The sequence below is a fragment of the Equus caballus genome, chromosome 17 (assembly GCF_041296265.1).
Source record: "Equus caballus isolate H_3958 breed thoroughbred chromosome 17, TB-T2T, whole genome shotgun sequence".
Taxonomy (NCBI): domain Eukaryota; kingdom Metazoa; phylum Chordata; class Mammalia; order Perissodactyla; family Equidae; genus Equus; species Equus caballus.
In genome coordinates, this window is record NC_091700.1 from 92,581,104 (window position 1) to 92,606,530 (window position 25,427).

At 35.4% G+C, this 25,427-nt stretch overlaps 1 long non-coding RNA gene across 4 annotated transcripts in view; it reads left to right on the forward strand.

The window, feature by feature from the left end:
- The window catches only part of LOC111768631 (uncharacterized), a 104,283-nt gene that overhangs the window by 51,949 nt on the left and 26,907 nt on the right, over positions 1-25,427 (forward strand). For all 4 annotated transcript variants that reach the window (XR_011427886.1, XR_011427885.1, XR_011427887.1 and 1 more), the window contains one exon: positions 8,536-8,630. This is a non-coding gene — a long non-coding RNA (uncharacterized lncRNA). The remainder of the gene's footprint in view (positions 1-8,535; positions 8,631-25,427) is intronic.

A 25,427-nucleotide genomic window follows, 5' to 3' on the forward strand; every position in this document is an offset into this window, starting at 1 on the left:
GAAAGAGAAGCTTGTTATGTTTATTACGTTGACCTTTTCACTATATGTCTGTGATTTTTATTTTTGTTTATTCCTTAACTATAACTTCAGACTCAGGGTGTCTTGACACTTTCAAGGAATGTTTGAAGCACATGATTATGTGTGTGTGTGTGTGTGTGTGTGTGACTTCCATGATGAGATTTGATATTACTTTATGATCATACGGCTTTTGTTTTTTTACCTTTCCTGAATTTCTTAGTCTTATTATTGAACCTCCCCAGGAGAGCTTCTCCCCAGTATCTATGCTTCATTTGGTTGTCTTATTTACCATGATGATGCATTGTCTTTTTTATGCAGATGATATACAGATTTATCTCTTTCAGTGAACTTTTCTGCAGCAATTTCAAAGCTGTCAGGCTGGAAGACTAAGATTAAAGACTAAAAGGCCCAGCATTTCCACAACAAAGTACATACAAACACAACAGCCAGCTAGATCTTCTCTTGATTTAATAATCTTTTTGTTGTGACTCGTTTTTTATGGGAATAGACTCTTCTGTAGAAGAAGTGCAAAGCCAAGGTCATGGAGGAATGGACTCTAGAGGTATTCTAGTGGGATATTATTCACTGGTTGCTTAAATGTTTCATTTAACTTCTAAGGAACATTGATCAACCATGACCATTGTTCTTTGGGACTGATTTATAAGTACAGGAATAGCCTGAGAGCATCACATTACTAGATCAAATATTAGGGAATGAGTGGGAAAATCGTTAGGAGAGAGAAATAAAACCAGAACATTCTGCAGCCAGAAATACCTCCTTTGCCATCTTCTAAATGTTGGAGTTTGTAAAGGGCTTGAATTCTGACTTTTTAAAAATTCTCATTCAACCCCTTTCCCTCCAAATTCATTCTTATTGCTTTAAATGTCATCAATACTTTCTGCTGCCTAAACTTGTGTCTCCAGCCCTGATGTGCTTTCTGAAATGCAGACTTATATCATGACTTATTTGAATGTTACATGGAAATGTCATGGTTATCTCTCATGTGATACATCATAAACCAGCTTGCATTTAGTCTAATGTTTCACATCTCTAGTAAAAGCCATATCTATCCAACTAAGTGCTCAAGGAAGACACCTAGGAATTGTCCTGGACACTTCTCGTGTTTAATTCATTAGCAAGTTGAGTTGATTCTACCTACAGAATATTTCCGAATCATCTGTTTCTCTGTTTTCAATGCTGACCCTCTATTTTGATCCACCACCACTGCTTATCTGATTTATTTTATTCTTGCCTGGCTTCAAACTTCTTGCTACATAATAACCAGAAATATATTTGGAAAAGCCAAAGAGCACTTAGTACCTCACTGCCTAGAATCCTGTTATCACCTGTTATTATACTTAGAACAAAAGCTAAGGTCCTGCATGGATTCTGTTCCTGGCTCTTCCTAGTTGATATTTGCGTGAACTTTAGCATGTAATCTTTGTCCCTTAGTCTGCTCACCTTTAAAATGAGAATGCTAATGGTGAAAATACATTTCTCATAGACTTCCTGAGAAAATTAAGTGAGTTAACTATGAAAACAATTTGAACAGTGTTTCAAACATAATAAGTACCATATAAAGATTTGCTGTTGTCCTTGACTTGACCTTCCAAGCCTGGAATGTTTCAGCCTCTCCTGTCTCTTCAATCTCACCTTGTACCACTCTCCTGTTCACTGAGATCCAGCATGTTGCTTTTTTTTGGTAGTTTAATTATTTACTCAAGTATTCTCATGAGCCAGCTTCTTCCCATTTTTCTGCCAATTGGCCTCAGGTTAAATACCATCTTAAACATCATACCATAGAAACTAAATTTTTTCATTTGCTCCGGCTGCTGTTACTCAGTGACTGGGACTGCCTTTTGACCAGAATTAGGAGAGCAAAGAAGGAGATGGTAGGAAGAACCCCCTCACACTCTCTCGCTCATAGTGGCCCCTATTCTTGTTTCAGTGTCCAGAAAGACAAGGCTCCTGGGAGTTTTTGCTACCCTTGAAACCCAGCTAGGCTCTCATCCTCAGACCAACATTAGGGCAGAAAATAGAAAAGAAAAACAAACAAAACAGAAAAATCCCAGGATTTCAGGCCATACAGGTTGCTTCTTCAAGTTTTGACTTTACCCTCAATCAACTTGATTTTGCTTTCTTTTCAGAGACTTCTGGTAGTTTCTTTTTCTATTTACCCAGCATTTTGAAGTGTTCTGGGCTTCTGGTAGTTTCTTTTTCTATTTACCCAGCATTTTGAAGTGTTCTGGGCTTACTCCACCTTAGACGACGCTGGAAGTTCATGCAACTGATTTTTAAATTGAAGATTCTAGATTATCTTACCAAGAGTTACCCAGTGGACTTCATAACTGTACAAAGTATTGGTAATGTTAGCACATTTGATTCCAAAGTATTGTAAAGGTTCAACTCTTAATTTAAAAGTCTTACTTTTGCAAAATAATCTTATCTATGATAACTTGCACCAGATAGAGCTGGAAAAACACTAGAAAAACGTGGGCACACTTACTAACTTCATAGAGTTTTAGAATTTCTACTCTTCCCTTAGATGTCCTGCATAAGGTGGAGGCATTATATGGCACAAGTGTGAGCCCTCAAATATCAAATATAAATGAAGCATTTTTCCTAATAGTTAAGGATAAAAATGAATAGAAATAACAATAATAATATTTGTTTCATTCAATTCAATGGGTTATCTTGCACAGCCTTTGAAATATATCCATTTGTAGATATGGCTGGTTAAAAGCACACACTGCAGAGTCAGAAAGACCTGGCTCAGATCCTAACTTGGCGTTTATTAGCTGTGTGACCAGGGGCAAATTCCCTACTCTGAACATCAGTTATTTTGTCTATAATATGAGGATTTTGGTAATGGTTAAATGAGATAAAATATATGCATTATATTGCACAAACCTCTCACGCGTGATTTCTCTTTGCCTATTACTGTACACATACATATTTACATATTATCTATAATCACACACATTACACAAATCTGTTATAAAAGATATCATTTACTACTCAAAGTCATTAAATCTTTATGAACTGTAATTACTACATATTTAAAATAAGACTGGTTAATATTACTCAGCCTCCATCTCTGGCTGATTGTGTCCTGTCAACTCAGCATCACTGCCATTCCCTCTAGTTTTCAGCTTTAGACCACAGGGTGAGACCTGGAATTACATTACCCCAAAATCTCTTGACTCTAAAATACTAACGAGAGGCATTGAGGAAGGCTCCAGTCAGGTAGCTTAGATCATCAGTGGTAACTTCTTTTGACTTCCAATTTCTCCTGAACCACTTTGGTGCTGCAAACCAGGATCATCAAATATACCTCCCTATAATTCCTGATTTCCTGAAAGCAGGAGCTAGCCTTCACTCACCCACCTCTTCCAACTGTTTTGCAGTCTTTGATCACCTACGCTAAATCTGTCTCTAACAAAAACAACCAGAGTACTTTGGATTTGCCGATCTTTGACTGACGCATGCCCGAAAGACATAACACATGTGAAGGTTCTATCAGACAAGAGGAAACATTACGTGACTATTAGATACTTTTTTTCTCTTCCTACTTTCTTTTCTACTGGGGTAAAATCTCCTTCTCATCTGAATTACTATACATTTTTCTTTTGTATTATCTTTCTAAGAAATAATGAAGCAATGTGAAAAACATAAGAAATTTTGAGTACAAGGTGGTATAATTTATATTGTGTTGTTATATCAGCCTTTTATGATTAAAAACTATATAAGAAAAGAGATTATTTTCTTTGAGTAAAATAAAGTATCTGTAGATTTGTTGTTTATTTCTTTGTAATGCTCTGTTGAAGAGGTGTTTTTAAAGTAGGGATGTTATTGCGATGATGGCACTTGTCAAGAAACTGCCAATTAAAAAAGCCGAACTTCCTTATTCACAAAACGGTATACAGTACATACGTACAAGACAGCTCTGTCTATCTGATTAACTGGCTGCAGATCTCATCACTAAGGGATACTAATGAGATGGAAAATGAAGCTTATTCTGACTAAATTACCAAAGGATCTCTAGCAGAGAATGATACAACACAAATGCCCAGAATCTCACAGAAAATGTGGGACAAAATACTCTGTAATTTGAAAGGTTTTAATGCGAAGAATTTTAATAAGGGAAATGGATAATGAAAAAAATATAATTTAATGTAAGACTTAGGATCTCTAAGGGAAAGTACCTCAAAGTACTGGATTAACCTCACGACTTTTATTGCAAACCAGGGTCACATTTCCTGGAGGAAGCCATAAAGGCAGCCCTAGGCTACAATGAGACAAGCTACCTCACTCCCAAAGAAGTCAAAGACTGGAGCAATGATAATAACATTTCTAATGTTTATTGCCTGGGGAAAGATTTTCAAAGGTGGCATGAAGCCAAAAATAAATTACTTTTTAAACAAATCCCTGAACCTTTGCTCTCAGTGGCTCCCCTTTGGTGTCTTGTCAAATGTCTCCAGTGTGATAGCCCTCTTCATATTAAGATTGGTGCATCCATAATTTATCTTAGGCCTGGCAGGGATAATTCTTTTGATATCCCATTCCGAATTTTTCTAAGTTACAAGAGCAGCACTTATTTCTGTTATTAGCAGCACCTAAGCCAGAACTAGTTATGGCTGTTACAATGAATGTGTATTTCAGCCTAGAAATGTGTCATTAAGGAAAATGAAAAAGGACTGACTAAGCTATTACAAATATGTAGCTGTTGTTTTTTTCCTCTTCTTTTCTAATGTGTAGAGCAAACATGGAAATTGCATAACATAGAACATATACTAAATAAAATCCTCATACATACCAGTTATTCCAGGGTGTACTTGGGCAAATCCTTTTAAAATTCATTCGAGTCTAATTAATATCTGATATATCATAAAGTTTTGTTCTATAGTTTCAATATGTGCCCCAAGTCAAATCAAATAAACTAGAAATATAAAGAACATTAGTTTGTCACAAAATAGAATTTCAATTCACGCAGAATCCTTTTGTATGCACATCCTACAATAAGTAAAATTCACATTTTTCAAAGAAGTGGGCAATTTATGATTCTTAATAGATATGAAGCTAGCAACCCAACACTATTAAGGCTATATCAGTTGCCAAAAATCATACAAAACAAGAAACCATACCATTATCCAATCATCAAGATGAAGTAGACCTGCATTCAGGAAAGAGTAAAAAAGAACCATCAACTGGTATATTGCAGCTAAAAATATAAATAAATCAGACTCCTCACTTGAGCTACATATGGTTATCTTTTATTGCAGATGTTTTCCATAATCTTCATTGCCTCTGTTATAAATGGAATTTGATTAGACAGGGCAAAAAAGAAACGAATGCAGTGGTAATGGCTGCCAAATAATGAAGAAGACATTTCCTATCACAAAATCTATGTCACCCACAACTAAGATATACAACTATGTACCAGGGGGATTTGGGGAGATAAAGCAGGAAAAAAAGTCTATGTCATTTAAATCATTAATTAAGAGTGATGGGAGAATATAGGTATTTTCAGACATTCAAGGATGTATAAAATTTGTGTCCTATAAACTCTTTCTTAGAAGGTAACTGAGGTGGTACTCTAGCACAGTGAGAGGATAAAAGTAGCCAGCAAAGTTTGTATGACTCAGGAGATTATTGAAGGTAGGTCCCTAAACAGCATCTCACAGTACAGCTTAGAGCAGAAGGACAGGAGTCTCCAGGACAAGATAATAATGAAAGGAAAACTCCATAGTGTAAACCTGAAATTCATATAAGACTTGCCATAAAAATAAAACAGTAAACTATTTAATTAAACATAAATAATATTCAATAAGCAAGCAGCTATAAACTCCAGGAAATAAAGAAACAAACAAAAAGCCCTAAAAATGTTATGGTAAAAATTTAAAGCAGGGGCTGGCCCCGTGGCCAAGTGATTAAGTTCACGTGCTCCACTTCCACAGCCCAGGGTTTCTCTGGTTCAGATCCTGGGCATGGCTCAGGCCACAACAAAGCAGTGTCCCACATAACACAACCTGAAGAACCTACAAGTAGAATATACAACTATGTACTGGGAGGCTTTGGGGAGAAGAAGAAGAAGAAGAAGAAGAAGAAAAGAAGATTGCCAACAGATGTTAGCTCAGGTGCCAACCTTTAAAAAAAAGAAAAATTTAAAGCAAACTAAAATAGAGCTTCATTGTGAGGAACTCATTGAATGTCATCATGACTCAATTTATCTTGAGCACGTAACATTATATTTTGCGTGGCATAGCAGAAGTGACATTGAAAGAATTATGATCATAGTATCCCAGGGTCTAAATCTAACTATCATAAATCCAAGAGCGACACTTAGATTTACAGTGACCAATATTTACATGGTTTAATTTCCTGAAAAAAATATAACTGTTTTTTACCTTTGGGAATCAACAATGAACACATCAAAGACTCCTTAATTAAGATTAAAGGACATAAAGTGTATGTTAGAAGTTTTGCCAGAAGAAAAATACAGATACATTGCACAGAGGCTGGAGGGAAGAAGGGGAGGAAGAGAGGTCGAAGGGAGAGTCAGAGTCTTCATTTTTGAAGTGGCCATTCGGAATGTTCTTTTGTTCTCAGGTAACAAGAAATAAAAGATTAGGTATGATTTTTAAACTTCCATAGTTGAGTAGCAGGTAAACCAAGAATTCTTACATAGTTAAGTTAGAAAGAGGAGAGGTAAGAGGAGGGATAGTGTTATAAATTTACATATATGAAAGAAAGTGATCAAGAAAAAGTTGTTCAAGCATTTCAAAATTAGTTAAAAAAATGTTTGTCTTTGAGGATTGGAACTGGGAGCTGAGAAGCGTAAATTAGGACACACTTTTTAATTAAAATTCTCTGTGCTATTAGATTTTTTAAAACGTGTGCTTATATTACTTTAGTCAAATTATGAAACAATTTGAAAACAAAAATTTCATATAAAGGGAGATATACAGAGCAGTAAAATTCTTAAGAATGGAAAGCATGATAGATTTGTTAGTGCCGTTCTGTAGTTCCCTCAGTTGTTAATTCCCTATCAAATTCCCTAACGTGGCTTATCCAAAAAATACTTACATAACCTCAATTTCCAAAATTTTATGCTCATCACTCAAGAGAAAGTCCTCCTTGTCTCTATTTAAATAAGAAGGTGGACGCTATCCAGAGAAAACTGCTTAAATTTCCTTTTTCTCACCTCAGAATGCCTGTTCAGCTCATGTCCATATTTTCTCTTCTGCTCTGATAGAAATGTATCTGTTCTTCTCTAAGACTAATTCTTATGTAATCACACTTAGTTCAATCTCAAACATCCGATCGCCTTCTAAACTTAATCCGCTTTGTTTGGCCTTGATCTGTGCTATCTCCTTTCCAGCCCACTAACATGTTCCAATATTGTGTATCAGGTTGACACTTTTCAGATACCCTATGTTTCTTCCCTTCTCCCTCTCATACCCAGTCTTATACTAAGGATAGCACACACTTGCTGCCTATATTTTCTTACCTTTTCAACTTATTTGATAAGCTCTTAAAATCTAACATCTCTGTTGATCTAAAGAAATTACTTTTTTATAGGCGAATACCTACAAATGGCACGTGAAAATAATTTTTATCAGTTTTTATCTTCATTGACTTCCTCCATCTATCAGTTTGGATCACTTGTTCACGAGTGAGATTGTATTTTTTATGCTGCTTCAACAGTTTGCCCTTGTGTCTTTTTGAACTTGACTTCTCTGTTTGCCCTTCTTGCTCTTCTTAAACCCTAAATGATGTCACTCTAGAAATTTCTTCCTCAAATGTATTTTTCCTTTATCTATGTTCTCTCTTTATGTGTTTTCATACATTCCACAAAGCTGTATCTTTACTTATGACTTTGTAGGTATAGTGCTGCATTTGAAGCCAAAACCATACTTTAATTCATCTGATCTATTATTTAACTCGTTACCTTTTGCCAACAAACTGATTTCTCCTGCTGACTGTTTATCACTGATTACTCTTTCCATCGACTAAGCTTGAGACCTCATGGGGCCAATCTTGATTTCCTGGCTCTCCTCATGGCAAACGTGCATCCATTTGATTAGTCCTATCATTCATGTCCTTGTAGTGCCTTGCGCATTTATCCTCTGCTTTATATTCTCACTTCCTCCATTGTCAGCTTCCACATTTTTTTCTTTTGCTTTAATTTTTCACATGTATTTATCACTCAATCCTAGTTCTTAAAGCAATGCAGATTGATGGAAGATATATTTCAATAGCTTTACCCTCACAATCTGACAGGGCTTGAATATAAGTCACAAAGTCCATGGTTTATGACAGATGCTGGAGTTGGAAGCCAGCCTACATTTCTGGGCTCTGTTTTGCACTAACATTTTTTCCTCTTTTCTAACTAGCAGATAAGTTCAAAGTACCCTCAAGGCTACAAAATTCAGCACTCTGCTTTCCGCCTGAACCTGGCTCAGTACTCTGGGTTTGGTTTCAGATTTGACTAACATTTCTCTACTCTCTTCCCAGATTGCCAATGAAGAACAGTATTCTCCTACTGGATTTGGGATCCCACGGTAAACCACAGTTTGTGTCTGGGGCACTTTTCTATTCAGCTTTCTTAGGTATGTAATATACTTCTTACCTATCCCCATCCTCTGGCAAAAGGTCTACTGCAGTTGGACAATGTCTTTGATAGGACTCAACAGGCTTGTGATTTTAATCTGCAGCATGAGTTTTCCAATGCTGTTGTGTGTTTATATTAGTTGTAATACTCAGCACCAATGGTGCCCAAAGTCGTGCCCAAGATTGCTATGTTTTTAGATACTGTTCATACTACTCTCCCCCGAGACCAGCCTTTAGAGCTGATTTAGCTCCTTTTGCTCCCCCCTTACCTTAGTGATATGTAATCCAAGGTAGGTTTTAGACACTCTCCTCTCCCATTGGGCCAATTGCTGTGACCCCACAGTCTAAACATAAATAATCCTTCTATCCTGATTCAAGTCCTTCACTCTCTCTCCAATAGCCATACCTGTTTAATAATATTTATTACTTATAGTTACTCTTCTAATTCTCCTTGTGTATTACTATTAGATTGGTTTTCCTAAGAGTGGTGACTATTCATTTATATGAATTATTATTTCCTTTATTGTTCATTAATTCAACACATATTTATTCATTTAGAAACACTAAACTAATCCTATATTCTCTTTCGTGATGGGCTTCAATGGCTTTCCATTTTTCTGAAAAATGAAATACAAAACCTTTTTGTTTCAAACTACCTTAACTGTATTACCATCTTTACACACAGCCCGTGTTTTAACTACACTAGATTCCTCATCTTTCTACAGTAATTCTACACACTTAGTTATAACATTTCTTCCATAGGAGTTGCCATCCTCCTTCATATGTATAAAAACCTTACCCTGTATTTTGCAGTTCATATCTAATTCCAAGAGGAAACCTTACCATATATTTGACTATTAAAGTAAGGGAAATCACTCCCTTTCTAAAGATTTTATTTCCCTGCTTACTAATCTTACAGTCTTAATACCTCAGAAAATCAGAAAACGGTGAAACAATTAATATGAAGTTGTTACTTGTTATATTTCACAAATGGTAAATTATTAAAGAATATTACTATATTAATTCTGAGTACATGTCAGCTTTTGTAATTTAAGTATAATGGGCACATGGTAGAATTTAATTGTGCTTAGTGTCCTTCAGAATAGTCTAAGTGATTATTACAGCAATAAAAATATCATATTGGTATTGGTTAAGGATTAACAATTTTTTATGATTCATTAAGAACATACATTTAGATATGGTATGGCTACCTTTCTGGTCCTCTCTTTTCCAACATGTTAAAATGGAAATATTCAGTTTAAAGGTAATAAACAAACAAAAGTATGGTCACTACAAAAAGTCAAAGATCTGTGTAGCTAATTATCCTAATGCTGTTAATAGTACAAAGACAAGCAACTCAGAAATTATTTCCAGCTTTTACTGATTAAGAAGAAAAGATAATGATCTTGTTTTAAATCCTAAAGTCATCACTAAGGCTTGGGGCAGAACTTTGGCTCACATACCAGTTATGTACCTGCCTTTATTATGTGCCATAAGGGCTCTCTGAAAATATGCATAAGTACCCTTATCTAAAAAATGTGATATAAATTTGATATAAGTGGTTTCAAAGCAAAGGGTAGGAAAGTATAATATATTTAAGAATTGCTAATAAAATGAATCCATGAAACAATAAAGTAAAAAGAAGTTTTCTTTCCTTCATTCAATAAATACAAGTAGAACATAAAGAATAGTTAATGAGACAGAGAAGATTCTTGCTTTCTTATATTCCTTATTTTAGTAGGAGAAGGTAAATAATAAGCTGTTAAATAAACATGATAGTATTATATAGTGATAACTGATAGGAAGAAAATACAATAGCCTAATATGAAAGTGAAAGGGCCAACAAGGGAGTTCCTTCTCATTGAGGGGTCAGGGACAAATCTCTCCAACATGATATTGGAGCTGAGAATAAAACGCCAACAAAGAGTCAGTTATGAGAAGATTCTAGGCAATAGCAAGTGTGAGGCCCACAGGTGGGAATGAGAGTTGGTTTCTAAAGAAAATAGAAAGTTAATGCAGTTTAATAAAACTAAATGGGCAGAGAATGGCATGAAATTAAATCAGAAAGGGATGAATTCATAAAGAGTCTTGTAGGCCATGTTCAGGTGTTTCAATTTTGTTCTAATATTTTATTAAGACATTGTCTTCCTTAAGCTAAAATAATGTCTAGCTGGCCTTTGACCACAAAAGTCTATTTCTGTACAATGTAAAACAAATGTATCCTGAAAACCACAGACACCGTTTCTTACTCTTTACTCATTTTAACTTATGGAAAAATATACATGTATAATTTTATTTCATTGGATTTTTTGCCATTCTATAGAGTTAAACACTGTCTAAATTTTTAATTACGCCTACATCTTACAATATTTACTTTAGCAAACAGGTGAGGATATTTTCGTACAAGGCTAATGTTATTGAACAAACCATTATGTTTGCTAAATTAACTGTGTCATACTCATAACTACTTAAGTAAATCAGGTTCGAGAACCAAATGGAATGTGTCAGGTTGAGACGCAGAGATTTCCATTTTCCTCTGAGATATGACCTCCAGTACCATTGGTAGAAAGAAAGAATGGAATTACATCTGCCCATGCCAATCAGCGTGAATATAACTTAATTTGTTGATCTGGAATTTTTCTTCTCTGTTGCTGAACCTTAACAACATAAACACTAGGGAGTTTGATTTACAGTGTATGAAATGTTGGTACACTACTGCTTTTCATAATATGAGAGAATAAAATACAGCAGCCCCCTTTTATACATCCACCATTCCTTAGCACCTCTCTTTTAGCTCTTACACACATGGCCAAGCGTTTGTCTCTCTTGAGAATTTCCCTGGCACAGCAAACGAGAGATTGATGGTGTTGTTTGTACCAAACATGTCTAAAACAACAAAAGCACATCTCTTTTATTATAAAATCATATTTACCCGCTAAAGTAACAGTTGAAGTTTTTGTCATGATATATCACTCTTAAATATGAGGATTTTTCTAAACTGAATGAATAAAAACATAGAGAAATTATATTTTTCAACTTTAGTCCAGTATACATTAAATAACTTCCTAATACATTATTTGTTTACTTAAATGCATAGTTACTTGCAACACCATGGTTCATTACTTCACTTAGACGAAACTCAACATATTTGATGAGTTACCTAGGATTAGGAACTTCAGATTGCCAATAATCTGGCGTCTTCCTTTATTTTTATTTTTTATTGTAAAAATAATTTTTAAAACATTAACTGTATTGTGTACATTTTCATATAGATATTCTAAATCACACATTTTAGGGGCATGATACGGTTGCTTGGGTAGCTATTTTGCTTCATTGTTTAAAGACATTTATATTGGTCAGCAGAGGAAAGGCTGTGATAAGAAGAGAGAGCAGTTCAGACCTAAAACATCCTAGTGGCTTGAAACAATAAAGGTTCATTTCTCTCTCGCAATAGACAACTGTAACAAGTTGGGTGGGGTGCCCGCCATACATCATCCTCACTCAAGGACCCAGGCCAGGGGAAGCTCCATCTCTCCTGTATGATTCCGTGATTGCCCCAGAAGAAGAAAGGGATCATGGAGTCTACACTCTGACTCTTAAAGGCCCTGCGCAGAAGTGACACATGCCATTTCTGCTCTTATTCTTTGGCCAAAGCAAGCATGTGGCCACACCTAACCTCAAGCAGATGGGGACTCCAATATCTCTCTGCCCAGTGGAAAAAACAGAAATATTTGGTGAGCAATGCTGATGACCAACACAATTTCTGTTTCCTCCTTGTTGAATCTCAGGAATATATACAAAATCCTACTGTCCAAAAACTTATTCATAACCTATCTTCAACTGACATTTCCAGTCTAATCTCCATCATGCCCTCCACACTCTGTGTACATCCATGTCAAAATTCTCATTGTTCTCTCAACATGCTGCAGCACTGTATGTCTTCATGATTTTTCACATACTGTTTTCATGTCAGACATTTCCTTCTTTTCTTCTTCTCCCTATTGGTCTCAGAATCATTCTTTAGGACATATGTCCAGTTTCAACTTTTCTGAGAATCTTCCTTGACTCAGATTAACTCAGTTGCTGTATTCTGAGAAGCCACAGTACATGTAAAAATATTTAATTATTTTAAGTTCTTCCATCTAGAATTTAAGCTCTATGACATTGATTTAATTATTAGTATTTAATATAGAGCAAAAAATGATGATGAAGTGGATTTCTCAGATGAAACACACTTTTACTTGACACATACATTATCTTTCCATTACCTATGATCAAATCATGCATAGCTACATTTGCTTGTGACATTTACCTATTGGTCAAGATTTGGAAAATTCTATCCACAGGCCAAGTCCAGCATGTCTCCTGTTTAAGATAAAATTTTATTGGAACACAGACATATTTGTTTATGTATTACCTATGGCTGCTTTTGTACTACAACCAAAGAGTTGAGTAGTTGCAATGGGGACTGTACTTGCCAGAAAATTCTAAAATATTTACTATCTGACTGCAATGGACTGGATGTTTGTGTCCTCCTCCAAATTCATATGTTGAAATCTTTACGTCCAAGATGATGGTATTGAGACACGGGGCATTTGGGAGGTAATTAGGTCCTAAGAGTGGAGACTTCATGAATGGGATTAGTGCCCTCATAAAAGGGACCCCGGCGAGCTCTCTTGCCCTCTTTCCGCCATGTGAGGATACAACAAGAAGATAGCAATCTGCACCTGAGAAGACAGCCCTCACTGGAACCCAAGCATGCTGGCACCCTGATCTTGAACTTCCCACTCCTCAGGACTGCAAGAAATAAGTTTCTGTTGATTAGAAGCCACTCAGTTTATGGTATTTTATTATAGCACCCTAAGCTAATCCCTAGGGACACTGACCCTTGACAGGAAGTTTGTGGACCCTCTAACCTAAATAAAAATGTGACCTTCACAGTATAGGAATGTAGTGAAGAAAATCAGTATTTGTTAAACTTCTTCTACCAAGCACCATTCTTTATCCTTTTTATCTCCTTTACCTCTCAAAATAGACATATATTAGTGTGTCATCTCCTTTCTTATACATGAAAAATAATTATGGCTGAACTATGGTAGATTTCTCCAAATTGTTTGGCTAGACTTAAGATTGAAAACTGCAAATAACAATATCTCATGATTTCCCACTATATTATTTCATTTCTTGGGTTCTTATACAGAGGAGTCTGTTTATAGTAAACATGTAATTGAATCAATCATATTTTGAAACGCACATGGAGGGCTAGTGGTATTCTGAAAATCATGAGAGACATAAGAGAAGAATAACTAAATTCTCCAATGCAAAACTCTTCTCCACATCTGAATTCCTAACTTTACTGTCGTCACCATCAATCTCTTTAATACACAACATCACACCATTAAGTATCTTGAACCTGTACCAACAACCTCCTCAATTTTCCTACCTCGAGCCTCTTTACCCTGCAGTTCTCAGATCAACCTATGGCTCACTCATTTTCCTATGTTAAATGGTAACCTCGGGGACCTCTTGATTTAAAAAAATAATAATTCAATCTTCTAATGCAAAACTCATTAAATAATGCCAACATAATTCATCGCATATATGTATACACACAGAGACACATACACACACATATATATATGTATATATTTTTTAATTTAACTAACTTGACATCCTATACTCTAAACTAATGGAATGGTAAGCTATTGCTTAAAAATAAGGAAGAGTCTCCAGGATTACATTCCTTCCACTGTTTCATTTACCTGATTTTGTTTTGCCTCAGTGTTCATATGTCTACTCTTTACTTTGGCTTCAAGGTTGGTGGTACAGCTAGTATTTTCTCCTAAATGTTTCTCTGATACCAATGGTACAGATGAGAATTTCTGTAGAATTACTTTATTTCAAATAACAGTGATCACATCTTGCTCATCAATAGAGTGATTTGTATAGTTCTCAATTTCCTTTATGGATTAGTTTGGTTTAATGTACCAAATATGGATTTTTAGGTCCAAGAGACTATGGTTCAAATTCCAACTCTTTCACTTACCAGCCATTCCTATATGAACTTGGGCAAATCATCTTATTCTTGTCGTGGTCAGTTTCTTCACTTGTATAATTGGAGTTATAGCGCTTTTCAAGATTGTAGTGGGGAATATATATTTATATAGCAATGTACAAGCACACAAGAAATAATAAATAATCATTACAATCAGAATTATGTTAGATGTGTATAAGTTAGGGAACATATCATAATCATTTCTTTATTATTACAATGCAAATATAGTATCTTTCTACATTCTGCATTCAATAAACATTTGCTAATTTGTCATTGCTCTATTATGAATTCAATCATATCATAAACTTGTTATGAAATTTGTTTCTTGGACTGGTTGTGGGAGAACTCTAACTGTCTATCTATCTATCTAGCTAGCTATCTACCTACCTATCTATCTTAATTTAGGGCAAAGCAAAATGACTTGATGTATAAAAAAATGGCTTTGTCTCTGAAATGGCAGTATTATGAATATAAGTTGTAAACTTTACAAATGCAATGTATTGCTTCTTGCCCTAAAGCTTTCAAATAATGAGAATATTATTAAAAGATGATTATAAAAGAGAGCATAGAGAAGAGTCCATTATTTCTCAAATGGATATTTTTTCCTAGTGGCATTTTGTTCAGAAATTGATCTTTATCAACTCAACCCATGCAAGTAAGTATAAATTTCCTGGTGTATTGAAATGAGAGAATGAAGGGACAGCACTAACAGGAATATAGTGTAAGCATGAAGCCAGCTCTGTTCAGTTTTTGAATTCAGATTAACCATTTTGGTTATTGGCCGGTGTAGTTTACATGGTCAGCAAACTCAGATACAAAATATGATGACTGAGGTCTTGGTTCTTTGTTCTGTTAATAAGATTGAGTTTTCTTAGAGGATTGTCTGACCTAACACCTTAGGAACTAAAAAGATATTTCAGTATTGGTAAGAGGAATAAAACATCAAGAAGGAAATAAGAGCAGATTAGTTTAACCTAGAAATTACTAACTAGAAATGAAACTCACAGAGTACTATTTACTTAGCTGATGATAGTAAAAAAATAGACTTGATTAGAGAATATTATTAGGTAGTACATTGCTGATTGAATCATGAAAGCTACAATAAAAAAACAATAAGATTAACAAATTCAAATATCTATGTAATGGATAGGATACCTTCAGTGACAAGAACTTTTTAAATAAAGAACTTGAATTGTATTTAAGTGAGAAAAGTTAAATCCTTTACCAAATGTTCCATTAATAAAATGTCATGTTGAGTTTGTTCATTCCTATATACAAATTTTAAAAGTTAAACATGAAATTTTTAACTTCTCTTTTACCATAATACTTGTATGGGATTGCTTTTTAAAATTTCAATGCAAAAGCATTGATTTTTTACTTAAGTGTTTTTTTCTCTTGATAGCTTTTCCTTTGTTAGACTTTCAGTCTACAATTTGCAAAATCAATAAAAACACAGCTTTCCCCAAGAAAGAAAAGTCCTCCAGAGGTTTACCTGAGAGTGTCTCGGGCAAGATTTCTGTGACCTTGAACTATTTGTAAAGTACCAGTGGTGACTTTTCAGAGTGTCACATCAAAATTGGTTTTCCGTCTCCAAGGAAGGTTCAGCATGTAATGTCAGTAACAGCTGGGGTAAAGGCAACAATTATATGTCAGCTCCGCTTTCTTTTCAAAGAGAGCATTTTCCCAGGCTGACACATTGCTGGGGAGAAAAAGGACACATACAAAAGTTTGTTTTCATTTTCAATTATTTTTGGAGATATGGAGCCTGTGACAAGCCAATAATAGTAAACAACAGTGGCAAGAATTGACACTGATGACCATAAGATGTGGAAGCTACTGTGGTTAGTACGCATTTGAGTTGACCTCTTTCAGTTTTATGAGTTTGGAGAAGACGAAGGAAAGAAATCCAGAAAATCATACCCATTTAATAAGATTTTTCTAGTTCTAAAAATACACACTCCCCCACGCCTTTGAAACTCCCACCGTTTAAGAAATATAGAAATAATTGCTCAGCATGAAATCATTGAAAAACAGTTTCAGATTGACTTAACCAAGCATCCTCGCCCGTTATGAAGCTTAAGGCTGTGCCATTGTTCACACATTATAGGACCTTATTTGTGTTGTTTGAGAACTAGCCGTAAAAAGATCACTGTAAACGGAAAATGTTGAAACTCAGCTATGACTAATTAATGTTTAATCTACACTTTATAAAAAGTAAAAAAGAAAAAAAAACTCTTTCATTTATTGAAAACAGTTGTGTGGGCTTGCTGGCAGAAGGAACTGCCATGTTATGTTATGAAATAATCAGAGGAAAAGCCCTCTAATGCGCTTTTCATAACACTTAAAGGAGGTATTCTAATATTGCAGAAACCTTGAGGGAAGGTTGCAGACAAAAAGCAACATAATTAAATTTCAGTTAAAGACCTGCCAGAAAGGGATTAAATGAATGGTCCTGTTATTCTTGGTAGACTTCACGATGGGGCTTAACCAGCAGGGTAACACAACAATCATGAGAAGTTCTCTTGGTGGAGGCTTTGCTTGATCAGGATTTTCAATTTTTTATTTTCAAAATTTACCATAGATTTTTAAATGTAAGGTTGAAACGTTCTCATTTTACTGATGCAATTTCAATGACATTTTAGCTGAATGCATTTGAATGTTTGCTGTCTCATGTATTGGAAAAATAAGCCGCTGGAGAGAAGGAGAAAATATTTCAATTCTAATCATCCTTGCTTGTGATTTATTTCAGGCTGTCATTTATACTGGGCCAAAGGCAAGTTTGTTTGTTTAGTTTCAACATATTTCATTTTAGCGCTTTGCCCCAAGCGTTATTCGGTCTTTCCAAATAATTTAGGGAGGGATAGGTGAGCATCGAACCCAAGGAGGTCCCCAGCAGATCTGCAGAAGCGTGAGCAAATAAAAATATTTAGCAACGTCTTACGTTAGAAGACCATTAGGACAGATGGCTACAGATCTTCCCACTCCTTCTACAGATTAGAAAACAAACAGACAAAAAACAAATACCATGAACCTGGAGGAAGTTATGCTAAGTGTAATAAGCCAGTTACAGAAGGACAAATACTGCAAGATTCCACTCCTATGAGGTGCTAAAATAGCCGACCTCATAGAAGCAGAAAGTAGGATGGTGGTTGCCAGGGGCTGGGGAGGGGAAGGCAGGGGCTTGCTGTTCAGTGGGTACAGAGTTTCAGTCGTGCAAGATGAATAAATGCTAGAGATCTGCCGTACAACCTGGTGCCTGGAGTTTAGGATATTGTATTGTTCACTTAAAGACTGTGTTAAGAAGGTGGATTTTATGTTAAGTATTCTGACTACAATAAAAAGAAGTAGGAAAAGAAAAGAACCAAGTTCTCCCTGACAATTCTAAATGAAAGCGACAGTACCGTTGTTTGGATGGGCCATGAGCAATGGGACAGGAAGCCCTTAAGCAGCTGCAGGACTTTGCGTGGGCAGAAGGGAAAGGACCTATAATAGGACACAGTCATGAAAAGGGGGCTTTTGCTTATTCAGAAAGAGCATTCAAAGAGAAAACTAATTTGGAAGTTTTCTTTGCTTGCCTAAAGCCACCGAGCTCTAAAAATTCTGCCGTTTCAGCTGCAGACAGGAATTCATGGAGATTTTGAGCCAGACATTTTTCCTGAGGGGATTTAAAAACATCCCCAGCAGTGGCCACATTTAAAGATACTCAAGCAAAAGGAAAGAGAAATAAATGTTGCTACACATTGCAAATACTGCTGATGGAGTCTATGTGTGTTTAAAATTTAACTTGCGAGTATCTCAGCTATAGAGCCTGAGAACTCTTGCAATAATGTATTAGCTCTGAGCTGAGAAAAGGTCTGGACATTAAGGAAGGAGATTAAATCAATGAGGGGTGTAGAAGCAGATCAGAGTGACCTAGGACCAGAAGATGAAAATAGAAAAAGACTGGCCTGAACTCCAATCTCTCATCACACTTCGCTAAAGATGTTACCCATATTCTGGTGCGGTAGGATTGATATTTAATATCAGGAACATAAAGTAGCAATATATGTGTAAAGTGCATTGTTAAAAATCATATGTATGTTATGTATATACATGTATATAATTCACGAAGATATGTTTATCTTAGTAGTCACGTTTTATGTATGTATATGTTTTACATTATTCCATATGTACATATAAATGCATCCTTATTTAAAGGTTTTAATCTTTTCCATGAATTATTTTATTTCATTAAATAAAATCTAGAGTGAATAACTCTTCTAGGTATTTTTTATGGAACGTCTCCTGAACCTTATCTGTAATCACAGTCCACAGGCCAAAAGCACATAAACCCGGGTCAATCCAGCTCCTTAGAAAGTGTTGCCCACAGTGACTGCCCTTGACCCTGAAGTCTGGTTTTCCAACTGTCTGTAGACGCTGCTCTTTGTGTTCCTGCGTGACCTTTGGAGCCCATGCTGCTATTGAGAGCCCACCCAACTCCTCCACTCTACGCTCTGCTCACGTGCTGATAATAATCCCTGAGGAACCATTCCCTTTCTTTCACCTAAATTAGATAAAATCTAGAGGACTATGGGAAATGTTAAAAATGACATTAGCTCTGGCCTGTTTTCTTTTTTTTCTTTTGGGAGTAGAAAACAAAAGGTGTGAATGTGTACTGTACAAAAAGAAGGAAGAAGAGTTTAAATGAGTTATTAAGGCCTCTGACTTTGTACCCTAAGAAGTGGCACCACAGCTCATCTGAGATACGAGAGGGAAGAGGCCTGAAATAAGTTAATTTGCATAACATGAAACAGTAATATCTCAGACAGATTTGTAACTAACATTACCACATAAATGAAGGCCTGGGTTTATATCTCACTCGTTGCCTGCTCAGGGTTACAAATAATTTATGCTAGCATTGAAGCTTCACATTTTCATGGCACTTAATAATTTTCTAAATAATCAGCTAAACTGTTTTATGCACTTGCCATGTGCCAACTGTCATCCTGTGTGTTTTACGTGCGTTGTCTCTTTTATCTTCACAATGACTGATGAGGTAAGAAGTCTTTGTTTCTTCATTCTGAAGATGAAGAAGCTGAGGCTTTGGAGGTTAATTGTCACAAAGCTACTAATGGTGGTGCCAGGACTAAATATATGTTTATCTGACTCCAGGGTCTGGGCTGTTAAATGTTCTATTATTTGGTTCTCTTTTTGTACAATAATCACAAGATTTAAATAAGGAACATGAAGCAAGTTGCTGTACCCTTCATGATAATGAATAATGCTAAAAAGATTCCTCTAGAGTTTCACATTAAATTTGGATGAAAATAAAGATATCTTAATTCTAGATTTGATTTAGCAACAGTGGATTATTTCATAACTAGGTGCATTAAATGGCTTTGAAGTAATTGAAACCATATCTTTATAAATATTTTTTGTAAAGCGTGTTGGGATTCCTTTGGAGTCAGATTCTTTCAGATTTAGGTTTTTACAAAATCAGATGCTTGTGATATTTACTGAATATTTTCTGTACACAAATATTTACTATATTCTTAAATATTAAAAAATATTTGCAAAAATGTACATTCCATAGAAGAATATATGAGGAACGCTTCCTCTCAATAAGGCAAACTATCCAACGCATAAATGTTCAAGTTGATTAAATGGATGCTTTGCTAAAGAAGATACACAAACGGCAAATAAGCACGTGAAAAAATTCTCAACATCTTCAGTCAAATGTAAAATTAAAACCCAAGTGGATATCACTACACTCCAAAAGTAGCTATTCTTTGTAACCAAATATTGTTGAGGATTGAGCAACTAAAAAGCCCTTACATTGCTAGTGAAAATTCAAAATGGTAGATTCATTTGTGAAACAGCTCAGCAGTTACTTAAAAAGGTAAACACACTTATTATGAAACCCAGCATGAAACCCACTTATTATTGTTTAACCAAGAGAAATGAAAACATGTCCATAAGAAGACATAAACAAGTGCCCATTGCAGCTTTTTCACAATAGCTTCAAACTGGAAACAACCTTCAGCTATCAAGAATTAATAGATAAACAAATTGTGGTATATCCATACAATAGAATATTTGGCAATAAATAAAGGAAAAAAACAAACAGTAATGGTTGAGTTTGCACACTCTTCCCGGGGTTCCCAGGTTTGGATCCCGTGCGTGGACATGCACACCAGTCATTAGGCTATGCTGTGGAGGTGTTCCACAAACAAGGTGGAGGAAGATAGGCACAGATGTTGGCCCCAGGACAATCTTCCTCAAGCAAAAAGATGAAGACTGGCAACAGATGTTAGCTCAGGGCCAATCTTCCTCACCAAAAACAAACAAACAAACAAAATAGATAATTAGGTGAAGAAACCACTGCTATATGCACCAGAGTCTCGAAAACAAAATGACAGAAGTCAGACACCAAAAATTATGTACTGTAAGACTTCATTTAAGTGAAATTCTATGACAGACGCAACTGCAGTGATGGAAAGCAGATCAGTAGTTGCGTGGGGCTGGGGGTGGAGAGAGGTAATCCAATGCACGGAGGTGAGAGGGCAATTTTGGGATCATGGAAATGTTCTACATCGTTATCATTATGCTGAGTATATGATGGAATATAATTGGTGAATTTTATTTTAACTATTATACTTCAGTGAAGCCTTTCTAAAAAAAATTTTCATGGTATTCCCACAATCTGCCAGTAATAGAGTCAGGGTTAATTCAATTTTAAGGACAAATAAATGAAGTTAATTGCCAAACTCATGCCATTAAGTAGTGATAGAATAAGCATGTGAACCAAGTTATTTGGAGCAGCAAATTGAAAGCTCTTTCTAATTGCACCAAGCTTCCTCAGTGTCCCGACTCAGCCTCAGCCACTGCATCACCTCCTTCGGTGTGAAGTCTGACTCTCAGGACCTCCTGTCATGCCCTCTGTAGACTCACATGTCACAGACTTCATCTCTGGCATTTTGTGCCCTCTTCTTTCAGTCCCCGTTTCTTGCTATTTACACATCACTTCCTTTCCATGGTCTGTCTTACTGACTGAGTTGGACATGAGCCTCCCGAAATGCATGCAAACAACTTGAATTAATCAATATGCCAGACAATTTTTTTTAATCTTATATTTTTTATGAAGGCAAATTCACAGTCACCTGATCCGAAGCAGAAAAAGAGTTTATTACAATAATTGTATTAGGATCAATAAAATTAACGGACAATGCCAATTCTTTTCTGCTGCCTTTAATTGTATTTTCCCTAATAGTAATGAACAAAGCAGAAAAGACAAAGCTTTTTATTTTTAATACAGGACAAATTGTTTTGAAATGACATTCTATTAAATCAATGCAATTTTTTAAAAGTAATCTATGGTCTTGTCACTAGGAGAGAACAGAGACCCTCACACCAATGCACATATCAGGAGACTTAGGGAAAACCCAGGATTAATTGTGAATACAGTGATCAAGTCTTTAGATAAGGAACAGTTTCTGTGCTATTTCTAGGTAGTAAGAGGAAGTCAAATGAACACAGACTAGAGGCCAAAATATTGGTATTTCCTTGAAGAGTTTATTGGGAGTGAGGTGTGAGACAAAAAAGAAAAACAGACTTTGAAATTATGGTGGACCTGAAAAATCTGAGTAGAACAGTTTTCTCTTTCCAACTTTTCTCAGTCACCTGTGGAGCGATACATAACCCACATGTATACAGGCAGTTCCATGACTCAACGATGGGCTCTGGTCTCGTCATAAGTCAAGATGGAGTCATAGAACTGGAGAGAGAATTCAGAAAGACATTTTTTTTCTACGAGTCAAAAAAGAGAAGAGCTAAGGCTTGACTTGAATTGGGATATTTTAAGCTAAAAGGAGATGTAAATATCTACCCTCACAGTTCTTTGTGTGCGGAAGTCTGCTATAAATTGTGGCTAGACTCTACGAATGAATCAAATAAATAGCTTCTACTATAAAATGTATTGGTCTATGAAATTAATTACATAACTGCTTGCTACACATTCCCCTAGAGTTTACTAATTAAATGTATTCATCCTCATTCTCTAGTATAGAAAGATCACTTTGTGGAAAAAACAATATGATCCACTGTAATTCTATTAATTTAGTTTTAAATTTTCCTCATTGTTTCCTCAAAGTAAAAATCTTTACTAAGAAAAAAATTTTTCTTATTGTTATTGTCATTACCACTATTGTTATTTAATTTATAGTTACTAGCAGTATCAAGGGACCTTGATTATATCAACTTGCTCTTTGTGAGTCCTCTCATCTTTCCCCCAAACTGTGCACTCTTAAACAAAATTCATGTGTATTTTGAAATATGATGGAAAATAAGGATTTTATACTGAGTTTTAGCTAAGCAAATAATTACTGAACTTGTAAAATAACTTTACACAAGAAAGAATGTCTTTAGCTCCATTTCTTTAAAGGAAATAGCAAGTAGTGTTTAAGATCAAGGATTCTAGAAGCTGCTGCCTAAGTTCAAACCTCATCTCTGCATTACTTGTGTACCACTGGTGAGTTTCTTAAACTCTCTGTGCCTCAATGTTCTCACCTGTAAAATGGAGAGAATTATACTAACTTAAATTATAGATCTCTTAATATATATCTAATCCTAGAAGAAAACCATTGATAGGAATTTCTAGGCCTAGCAATAAAAGTTCGGCATTTTACAGCTGAGAAAATAAAAAGTGGAAAATTGCCGAATCTATGGATGGAATTTCAAATAGTTTCAATAGTATCATATACATCTTTTCTACCTACTAAAAGAGATATTGCACAGCAGAAGTAATACTCTTCCCCCATCATGAACTATTATCTGCCATTGGTCTGTGGTTAACAGTGTGGATAAACCCCTTGTCTGGGAAGTGCATGATATGAACTTTAATCTTAACTTTGACTCTACTTGTATTTGTGAACCCTATGCTAGTAACAGATTTTGCGAATCTTGATTTCTTCATCTCTTGCATGAGGTGATTAAACTATCTTACATTTCTCATCAAGCTCCAAAATTCCGAAGCATCTACTTACAGCCTAACACTCGCTGCAAACACGTTTACTCTGCCTCTTTCCCCAAATCAATACTCTAGGTTGGAATGGGCTTGCCTTATATTTTGTGTTCTCCAACCTTCTTTTGCCTTCTAGTAAAATCCCGGTAAGTTCTTAGACATTTGAGATCCCACTTTGTCCAACCCTTAGATTCCTCTGAGCGTTCTGAATCATTTCATCCTTTGGGCTTTGTTTGCAATTCTACTATGTCTCTGAACCTCATTTGCTTTGTCCTAGAGCTATTTTTGTATTTGAATGTTTCTGCAATTAGATTGTGAACTCCTAAGACTGAAGATGTGTCATATTAATGTTTTCAATCACGCACCATACTTAGTTTGTCTTTTCTAATGGCCCAGCAATGTTTTTTATACTGATATTTAGAAAAACAGTAATTGTCAAAAATGGATAGCATTGCTCCTATAACTGAAGAAATGATTAAAAAAAGACACAATATATAAACATTGTTACAAGTTTGGAACATTTGTTCTTAGAAAGTAGAAAGATAAGAGAATAAACTTAAGTTTTGGGAAGACGTAAAGTTGAGCATGAAGGAGGAGGAACAGGATTGAGTGAGGAATTAAAAACACGTGTTCACAAATTCTATTCCATAGGATTCTCGTTCTAGAGCATGATGTTGGTCAACGTTAAGCTTAGGAAAAGGAACAGAAAAGGGAGATGTAATCATTTTTAGTTGCATTATTCATTAGGTGCATTTCTGATTGAAAGCAAAAAGAGAAGAAGGTGATAATATCAGAAAAATGGGATCAGCAGAGAGAGGCGATTTCTTGATGAATCCTTCATTAGTCACTAGAGATGGAAGGTGAAAGACAGATGGATTACAAATGTACACAAAAGAGAAATTATTTGTGGATGAAATAAGGGAAAGAAAACTTATCTCGGAAACAAAATTCAGGGAAGGGACTATAATTGCACAGAGAGAGAATATGTGATAGGTTATGAATGATAAACATATTCAAGATGGCCCTAAGAGTTAGATATTCATTAAGTCAAATTGTAGGGGTAAAGGATTATGATGTCAGTTTTGGAAGTGGAGCAAATTGTGATATCCTCGGTGAATAACTAGATTTTTTTTTTATTATAAGACACTAAAACCAAAGTAAGAAATTGTTGTTTTCTTAGCTTTATTGAGGTATAATTGATACAAAAAATTGCATGCTCTTGATGTATGTATCTTGATGAGTTTGGACATAAACATATACCATCACCACAACCACACAACCATGATACTAAACATATCCATCACCTCAAAACATTTTCTTATCTTTTTTTTCTTTTTTGGTAACAACACTTAACGTGAGATATGTCCTCTTAACATATTTTAAATTTCATAATACCTTATCTGTACAGCAGGTCTCTAGAACTGTTGATCTTGTATAACAGAAATTTGTATTCATTGAAAAATCTTTCCTCCTTTCCTCCTTGTCTCAGGCCCTGGCAACCACCATTCTATGCTCTGCTTCTATGAGGTTGACTATTTTAGATGCCTCATATATGTGGAATCATGCAATATTTTTCTTCTGTGACTGGCTTATTTCCCTTAGCATAACGTCCTCTAGGTTCATCCATATTGTAGCGAATGGCAACATTCTTTTCTTTGTTAAGGAAGAATAATATTCCATTGTTATATATATGTCACATTTTCTTATCCATTCATCTGTTGATGGAGCTTTGGTTTGTTTCCA